We start from the raw sequence: 10,372 nt of genomic DNA on the forward strand, positions 1-10,372 counted from the left end.
TGTCGGTTAAATCATTGACAGTGGCTACGAAGTGGGTGGTGGGTGGGCGTCGAATTTCTTCGTCGTCCGCATCCCAATCCTGTTGGCCATAGTCCGGCCAGGGCTCTCCTGACAAAGAGAGAGACCTTAGTGAATTCAGAATGTCGCCGAAGGGCGAGTGCTGAAAGATATCCGCGGCGGTGAATTCCATGATCGGCGCCCAATCGGATTCGATTGGCAGGGGCGCGGAAGGTTCGGAGTCCGGAAAAGAGTCCGGCACCTTGGAGTCACGGGCTTCGCAGAGGATGAGGCTGGTGTTCGGCTCGATCGTGTAAGTGCATCTAGTGCCTCCCCTAGTTGGTTTTGGAGTATTGACGACAAACCTAGTTGAGGGACTAATGTGTTTGTGAGAATTGCAGGATAACATAGGTAGAAGTCCCTCATTGATTCAGTTTTCCTACCAGAGATGACCCCTAAAAATGTATGAAGACATTGATGTCAAAGGTGGTATATGAAGATATTCTCATTGAAGACTATGACAAGAGAAGACATCACATGAAGCCTATGGAGCTCGAAGACTTAGATCTTTCATAGTTCTTTTTCTTCTTTGTTGAGTCATAGGAACCACCGTACTGTTAAGTGGGGTCCAAGTGAACCAGTCAGAATGGCTGAAGTGATGCTTAACCAAAACCTATGTCTTCAAGTGAAGACTATGAGAGCGAATCTTGTCCAGAGTCGGACAAGTCAGCTTTGCTTGTAGCCCAAGTAAAGTTGTCGTGTGTGTTTGAAATCTGACCGTTGGAACACGTGTCAGTTCCTTAGTGACCCAGGGTCATTTCGGACAAATCAGGTCGGGTTGCCTAGTGGCTATAAATAGCCCACCCCCTACAACCATAAACGGTTGGCTACTCAGAGTTAGAGTATGGCTTTTGTCGTTTGAGAGCAACCCACCTTGAAGCCTTTGAGAGAGAATTCCTTGCGAGGATAAAGCCCTAACCACCAAGAGCCAAAGACTGTTAGGCATCACTTAAGTCTTCTTGTCTGTGTGATCTGAAGACTTATTACACTTGAGGACTGTGAATCCTCCAGCCGGTTAGGCGTCGCGTTCTGAGCATCCAAGAGACATTGTGAATCGCCGGTGAACGAAGTCTGTGAAGGTTTGGGAGTCTACCTTGAAGACTTACCAGAGTGATTGGGCGAGGTCTGTGTGACCTTAGCTCAAGGGGAATACGGTGAGGACTGGGTGTCCTGAGCTGCGTGTTCAGGACTGGGTGTCCGGGACTGTGTGTCCTCAGGTTTAAATACCTAGCCGCCCTAACCAGACGTACAGTTGTCACAGCAACTGGAACTGGTCCAACAAATCATTGTCTTCAACGAGTCATTGGTTTCATCCTTCCCTTCCCTTTACTTACTGTTGTTCCTTGTGAAGTCATTGTATGATTGCACTATCTTTTGTCTTCACTGAGTGACTACGTGTTCTGTTTGGCTTCATAATATGTTCCTACCTGATCCTTACTACCTAGCTGCTATTAGTCATTATGCTTTCACTTCATTGAATACTTGACTATGGTTTGCCTAGTGTAGTCTACCTTCCGCTGCATGGTCATAGGCTTATTTCTATCGTTTGCCTTCGAAACTTCCACGTTTTGAAGACTTTCATAAAAATCGCCTATTCACCCCCCCTCTAGTCGATATAACGCACTTTCAATTGGTATAAGAGCAAGGTACTCCCTTGTTCTGTGTGATTCGGTTTAACCACCTGGAGTTTTAGCTATGTCGACTGCAGGGATAATTAAAGTCTCCGCTGCGTGCCCCGTCTTTGATGGAACTGAATATCCCTACTGGAAGAATAAGATGCGCATGCATCTTGAATCCATTGACGTCGACCTATGGTATGTGGTCAAGAACGGCGTTCCCAAGGCTGGAGAAGGTGTCACTGCTGCTGATGTCAAGAAGTTCGTTCAACTGGACTCTACTGCCAAGAATATCATCTATGGTCATTTGACCAAAGGACAGTATGGCCGCGTGAGTGCTTTGGAAACATCTAAGCTAGTCTGGGACTGGCTCTCCAAAGTCAACGAAGGCGTCTCAACCCAGAGAGATCAGAGAATCAGTGTCCTTCGCAACCTCTTGAACCGCTTCAAGAGAAATGACAATGAGAATGTCCAGCTCACGTTTGATCGACTCACTGACATCACAAATGAGCTTCAAGCCCTTGGCGCTACTGAGATCACCAAGCATGAAGTCGTCAAGACATTACTGAGATCACTTGACAGTTTGTTTGACACCCTAGCCATGATGATTCAAGAACGTCCTGATTTCAAGACACTCGATCCGTCTAACATACTTGAGAGGCTCAACACACATGAGTTTCAGCTTTCTGAGAAAAGAGATATCTACGGTCCAAACTATGGGCGAACTCGTGCCTTGAAGGCAAAAGCTGTCTCCTCATCAGAAGAAGAATCTGATAGCAGTTCTGATGATCCTGAAGACATTGGAAAGGAACTTTCTATGCTTGTGAAGAAGTTTCAAAAATTCACCAAGAAGAAAGGTTTCAGAAAGTCTTCACGATCAAGCTCAAGGAATGATGAAGCTTCTGCTCATGACTACAAGAAGAAAACATGTCACAAGTGCAAGAAACCTGGCCACTTCATCTCTGAATGTCCGCAGTGGGACAATGAGAACAAAAAGAAGAAGAAGAGCAAGGAATATGACTCTGACGACAAGAAGAAGAAGAAGAAATACTCAAAGTCTTCTTCCAAGTCTTCCTCAAAGTCTTCATCACACAAGAAGAGCTCATCTGGCAAGGCACGTGCGTTTGTTGGCAAGGAAATGGATTCAGAGGAGGAGTCCGCTTCTGAGGAGGCGGAGGTGGAGTCTGAGGAGGAGTTCGATTCTGGCGTTGCAAGTCTGGCTACAGCATACGTTGCCAAGTCCATCTTCAACACTGAAGACAATGACTTCATCACCGACACCGATGCAAATGACAAGGACTACTCCGCTCCTACCTACTGCTTCATGGCACGCGGTGCCAAGGTAAACACACGCACTACTCACTATCAAACATCTAGTGAAGATGACTCTGATTGTGGTTCAAGACCCAGCTACAAAACACTTGCTAAAATTGCAACTGAACAACAGAAAACTATGGAACATATTCAAAAAATGTTAGACAAAAGCGATGATCTGTTAGGCGCTGAAATGACTTGATCTGAGTCCTTAATTGAAGACATAAAAAATCTTCACGTTAAGTATGAGGAACTTGAAAGTCGTCATGAAACGCTCTCAACAACTCATGAAAAGCTTTCCTATGATTATCTTCAAAGGAAGCAAGATCTTGAGAAATTGAGAGCGGCTCATGAAGATCTTCAAAAGGAAAACGAGTCACTTCGCGCCGAACAGATCAGTTCCGCTCAGGAAGGATTTGAACCACCATGTCTTAAATGCATTGAGCGTGATAATGCTACTTCTGTTGCTGAATGTTCTACTGCTGCTACTGTTGCAATATCTTCAACTGTTGATGTGGGAACTAACCCCTCTGCTGAGGATACCACTGCTATTGCTGATGAGAATGCCAGGTTGAAGACATTGTTTGAAACAGGGATGTACAAAAGTCTTAAAGGGCATCAGACACTATGTGATGTCCTCAAAAGGCAGATCCTGAACCGAAACCCGAGGAAAGAGGGTGTTGGGTTCGTAAGGAAAATGAATGCTGATGGCTCTTACTGGAAACCTGAGCAGTACCCCAAAACCACATGGGTTGCTGCAAAGAAACCTTCAGCAGATCCATCCAATCTATCTGGCTTCACTTGTGCTAACCCCATTGTCATTGATGAATCCTTTGATGCAAACTATAAACTGTTTAAGAATCAGAATGGTGAAGTGTTTGCCAGGTACATTGGTACTAACTACAGGAATGGACCGCCTATGAAGAAGATCTGGGTGCCGAAAAAGTGTTTGGAAAATCTTGCTGTGAATGTCATCATGACACCACAGGTGAAGAAGACAAACCCCAGACCACAGGCTTCATACGGCCCAAAGGCTTCATACAGACAGAGGACTCACCTGAGTTGCACTAACGCAAATGTTTTGCAGGGAAACCATACTCAGGCCTATGAATATGAGCGCGGTTCATCGAACCGCCATGTTCATAAGACCAAGAACTATTCTGCTTATTCTTATGAGTACTATTGTCCGCCTGCAAGACTTTTTGCTAGGGCTCCAAAGCCAAAGTTCTCAGACGCTGCACTTAGACTTATTGCTTCTAAGCCACCCTTGAAGATGTGGGTGGCTAAGAAAGCTTAACTCTCTTTTGCAGGGAAAGGTCTCCAGCAGAAAACCAAAATCGTCTGACGCTATTGCTGGGGACCTTAAACATCTTGTAGGGCGCAAGATCAAATGCCCGAATGGTCTTACTATGTACTTCGTTCCTGAATCGCTTGCTACTCTCCCTATCAGTCCTAATCTGGATCTAAGCTTTCATAACCCACTGGTTTGTCAAATATTTTTGCTTCACAATTCTCTTCGTGAAGCCTATCCCCCTAACTGCACTGTGGGGTACAACACCAGCGTCTTTAGAATGGATTATTGATAGTGGGTGTACCAATCACATGACTGGCAAAAGAAGCCTTCTTATGGACTCAACCTTACGTCCATCCGACAAGAGTCACATCACATTTGCTGACACTGGTAAAAGTAAGGTATTGGGTCTAGGTAGAGTTGCAATCTCAAAGGATCAACACATGGATAAAGTCATGCTTGTTGAATCCCTTGGCTTCAACTTAATGTCTGTCTCAATGCTTTGCGATTTGAACATGATCGTAATGTTTGGAAAATATCACTGCCTTGTTCTAATGGAATCTGACAAGTCTCTAGTGTTTGAAGGGTATCGGAAAGATGATTTGTACGTGGTAGATTTCTCAGCAGGACCACAGCTTGTCGTATGTCTTCTAGCAAAAGATTCAGAATGCTGGCTCTGGCATCGGAGGCTAGGGCATGCTGTCATGAGGAACCTCCACACCCTTGCAAAGAAGAAGCATGTCATAGGCATCGAGGGTGTAAAGTTCAAGAAAGATCACTTATGCGGTGCCTGTGAAGCAGGAAAGATGACGAGGGCCAAACATCCCTCAAAGACAATCATGACAACTACTCGACCCTTCGAACTGCTCCACATGGATCTTTTCGGTCCCACTCATTACTCAACTCTTACTACTACTGCTTGTCTCTATGGCTTTGTCATTGTTGATGATTATTCTAGATATACTTGGGTGCACATAATCCTCTACAAGACTGAGGTGCAGGATGTCTTCAGACTCTTTGCCAATCGAGCAATGAACAACTATGGCGTCAAGATAAAGCACATCAGAAGTGACAATGGCACTGAATTCAAGAACACTGGCCTTGATACATATCTTGATACTTTGGGCATCACACATGAATTCTCAGCTCCGTACATGCCACAGCAGAATGGCGTCGTCGAACGCAAGAACAGAACACTCATTGAGATGGCCCGAACGATGCTAGATGAATACAAGACTCCAAGAAAATTCTGGCCTGAAGCCATTGATACTGCATGCCATACAATCAATCGTGTTTATCTTCACAAGCTTCTGAACAAGACATCTTATGAGCTCCTTACTGGCAAGAAGCCAAATGTCAGTTACTTCAGAGTATTTGGAGCCAGGTGCTGGATCAAGGATCCACATCACACTTCAAAATTCGCACCAAAAGCACATGAGGGTTTTATGCTTGGATATGGAAAGGATTCACACTCCTATAGAGTCTTCAATCTCTTTCATTATAAAGTGGTTGAAACAGTGGATGTGCGGTTCGATGAGACTAACGGTTCACAGAGAGAGCACCTGCCAAACGTGCTAGATGAAGTTCCATCCAGTGAATCAATCAAACTAATGGGAACTGGAGAAATCTTACCCTCTAAAGCTCAACCTGAAGAGGAACTTATCATCTCCGCACCTGATCAACCTGAAGACAATGCTCAGCCTGAAGACAATCCCTCTAACAATGACAATGATCAGCAAGAGCAAAATCTTCGCCCTGTACATCCTCGTGTTGCCAATGAAGTGCAGATTGAGAGAATAATTGATAGCATCAATGCACCTGGTCCGCTCACTCGTTCAAGGGTAACTCAGCTAGCAAATTTCTGTGGGCACTTCGCATTCGTCTCAATAACAGAACCCAAGAAAGTTGAAGAAGCCTTTATGGAACCTGAATGGATTCAAGCTATGCAAGAAGAGCTTCAACAGTTTGAGCTGAATAATGTATGGGAACTGGTTAAGCGTCCCGACCCTCGGAAGCACAATATAATCGGCACCAAATGGATATACCGCAACAAGCAAGATGAGCATGGTCAAGTTGTCAGAAACAAAGCTCGTCTCGTTGCTCAAGGATATACTCAAGTGGAAGGAATTGACTTCGATGAAACATTTGCTCCTGTGGCTCGACTTGAAGCCATATGCATACTGCTGGCCTATGCAAATCATCATAACATACTTCTATATCAAATGGATGTGAAGAGCGCTTTTCTCAATGGCAAGATTGAAGAAGAAGTGTATGTTGCACAACCGCCTGGGTTTGAAGATCCAAAACATCCTGACATGGTATACAAGCTCAACAAGGCACTGTATGGCCTCAAACAAGCCCCTCGGGCTTGGTATGACACACTCAAATACTTCCTGAAGAGCAAAGGCTTCATACCTGGTTCCCTCGACCCCACTCTCTTCACGAAGACATATGATGGTGAACTGTTTGTATGCCAAATATATGTGGATGACATTATGTTCGGCTGCACCAATCAGAAGTACAGTGAAGAGTTTGGATATATGATGCAAGAGCAATATCAGATGTCCAGTTCAGCACTCTACTGCGACAACGAAAGCGCCATCAAGATTGCCAACAACCCAGTTCAGCACCCGAAGACAAAGCACATTGAAATTCGTCATCACTTTCTTAGAGATCATATTGTGAAGGAAGATATTGATATCATACACGTCAACACTGAAGAGCAATTGGCAGATATCTTCACCAAGCCCTTGGATGAGAAGAGATTTTGCAAGTTACGGTGTGAGCTAAATATCTTGGAATCCTCAAATGTCCTATGATCAGGCACACATCCTAACACTTATGCATATTGATGACTTAGATGTGCAACACACAAAGTAAAGTATATCTTCAATCAATGAAGACATACATTCTAAGTGTGAATATATTAATGTGGAATTTGACTTCGGAGCGCCACGATAATTGTGCGCCGTGTCTGGGTCTAATACTTCCTATACGGTGGGTAACGCCACCACCAAAGGTTCTGTTCGAAGTGTTTCACTCATGGCGTTACATATTGCTATGTCTTCACATTTGGTTTGGCTTCAATCTCAACATGTTTTCATGATTATCTTCACTATGTTGAATATATATATATATATATATATACTAGTGTTCTGTCCTCTACATCATTCACTTATAGCTATGTCTTCTTGTTGAATCTTTTGAACTAAGTGAATGTGATCGGACCCTAACCTCTCTATGCTTTCTATCTCAAACTCTATCTCTCCAAATCATATGCATTCTATTGAAACTGTCGAATGTCTTCTCTGCGTCCTTGTCAGCAGAAGATACAGAGACAAACATTAAGTCCGTTTTCAATGATCATTCCTTCATCTGAAACCCGGAGAAGTGGGAACGACCACCCGACAATCCAGGCGTGCGTGGGACGTGGAACAACCTCCGACATGCTGCATGATGGCCACGTGTTCCTCTGATGTGAATCGCCAGGGGCACCTGTGTAATAACACCGAGCCGCCCCTGTCCCTATAAATACACGCCTCACTGCAGTCATTATCTCTTCTTCCACTCTCGCATGAACCCTAGCGCCACCGCTAGCCCTCGACGACGCCGGCGACGAAGCGCTTCGCTGCCGCAACCTCTCCGACGCCGTCTTCACGCCGACCGCGGACATCGTCTTCTCCGCCGTCGCCGTAGGTGTCCTCCGTCGCCAAGTTAGGGCACGGACGATCGAACTGCTCGGCCTCCTCTTCCACTCTGTCTAGCAGTTCTTCGTGTGGTAAATAAAACTTCCTTTTTACGGCCCCTTTGATCCTATAGCTTCGTCACTTTCTACCACAAGCAGTTTCTGTTCACACAAGTTGGATCTCTTTCATACTGCATCTCATAATATGCCTAGTATATTCACTTGTACTTCACAAAGTAGTTAGATTCCTCACTTGTACCGATCCATGGATTCGTACAAATCTGGAACCAACTCCTTATCTATGAGTGAATGTCTTCGCACGGTGAGGTCAATGTCTTCTAAACTGATTTATCTTCAAAATCTTCTGAGAATGCATATGACCTCTTCCCCTTCCCTCGCACCTTAATGCTGTCACAGGTACATGTCCGTGGGAGAATCCCTTGGTTCTCATAGTCTGCATTCATTTGTAGAATTCTTACAGCATCATATAAATTCTCCCGAAGCCAGTTCCTGTTTGTCCAGCAAGCGAAAGCCTTTGAAGCCTTTGAACGTATTGAAGCCTTTCAGTTTAAAGTTCATGGCTTCAGAGAAATCTGCCAGGAAGGGAGGCAGACAGTGTCGTGGGGGAACATCAAAAGATTTGCCTGATGACCTCTCAGAGCTTTACAAGACAGATCCTGAAGAGGATTATAATCAGCGCAAGACCCGAATCCAGTGGATTCGAAGATCTTGGGCAAAACAGTGGTACAAATACAGATTCGTGACCAAGGAATATGCTGAGAAGAGTGCTATCAAAAGTACTTGGGGTGATATTCTCTTCCGAGGCCTTCCACCCAAGAACAAAACTGAAGCTATTGCTCAGGGTTTCTATCCGTGTATGGTCCGTGGACCTCAGCCTGAAGATGCCGACCCATCATCATTGCTATGGTGTCGTGATGATAATCTCTTCAAGTGCAACTTCCAGCACGCAAAGGCATCGGCCAAGGAAAACAAGAAGTCATTGGGACTAGACTTCAACCCTGGTCCTTCTGCTCCCCGGGCTGACGGCACATGCGATGCAGAACCCAATGTCATTGGTCCTTTCTACAACCTTGAAGGTCTCATCACCCATATCTTGGTTCAAGGGACAGCCGTGAATGAGCCTGCAGATGACGCTGAATCAGATGAAGCGCCTGCCGCGCCGAAGCCAAAGAAACTGAAGCAGCCAAAAGCTTCAAAGCCTGCCTCTGCACCAAAAATCTCACGGGCGAAGCCACTGGTCACTGCACCTCCTGAAGACAGTGTGCAGTCTGAAGATTTGTCACGCATCTCCAAGCCCCAGAAAGTCAAGATGCCTCTGCCACACACCGGCCAAGAACTGACAGCTGCTGCCATTCTGCGCAATGATGCCATCGATCTGTCTAGTGATGAAGATCTTGCTGATGACGCTCTTGAGCAACTGATCAAGAGCAAAGAAGAAGCAGAAATCTTCAATGATCTGCCTCTCTTTGACGTGGAAATCATCCACAACTTCATTGATGAGTGGTTTGACACGCCCAACCTCAGCTTCGAAGATCTGCAACTTCCAATTGGCCTCAGTGTCGCCTTCCATGGCGCCATTGCTTCAGAGTTAGCTATCGCCCAACGCATTGTTGAACTGAAGCAAAAGATTGAATATGAAAAAGCTCAATTCAAGAAGCATATGGCCAAGCTCAGCGTGCAAGATGTCAAGAACTTCAAGATCATGCTGCACGAGCTTAAAGAAGCCTTTCTCAAGAAGCATGAAGAAGCTCAAGGTTCTCGTGAGCGCATGAAGAGCCTGGCTGACAAGTGTGTGCAAGGCTACAACGAGGCTGAGAAGTGCAAGGCCCTTGGGCGTCCGGGCATTGATCCCAGGATGGCTGCTAAGCAGAAGAAGAAGCCCACTGTGGCCGAACCCAACGCACCAAGGCAGGAAGCAGATCCCATTGTCTTCCCAACTAGCATGACTAGCTCGAAGCCAAAGGCCAGGTCAACCGCTTCAGAACTGAAGAAGACGAGGACTGCTGAGGCTGAAGCCAGAAAGAGGAAACATCCTGAAGCCTTTGCTACTGCTCCCTCCAAGAAGAAGCGGAAGACCAAGAAAGAATGGGCTGCTCCCACAGAGCCCTTGATTGTTGAACCCATCTCCATGGTTCGCCCTGACGCTGAACATCAAGAGTGTCAACTGACTGTCCATGAGCCTGCTTTCACAGAGGCTCATGAAGCTGAAGACTTTCCAGCAGCTGATCCCACCGCTGCTGAAGACATTGGTCACCATGACCATGTTGAAGATGATGCAGTTCTTCCTCAGCTCAAGCACCAACAGGTATCATCGCCTGTGCTAACGCACAGCGAACTCATCAGCATTGGTCGTCCTCTAACGCCAATTGCTCAGGATGCATCATGGGC

This window comes from Triticum urartu, chromosome 6A, assembly GCF_056163025.1.
Source record: "Triticum urartu cultivar PI428250 chromosome 6A, HENAU_Tu73, whole genome shotgun sequence".
In the NCBI taxonomy this organism is placed as follows: Eukaryota; Viridiplantae; Streptophyta; class Magnoliopsida; order Poales; family Poaceae; genus Triticum; species Triticum urartu.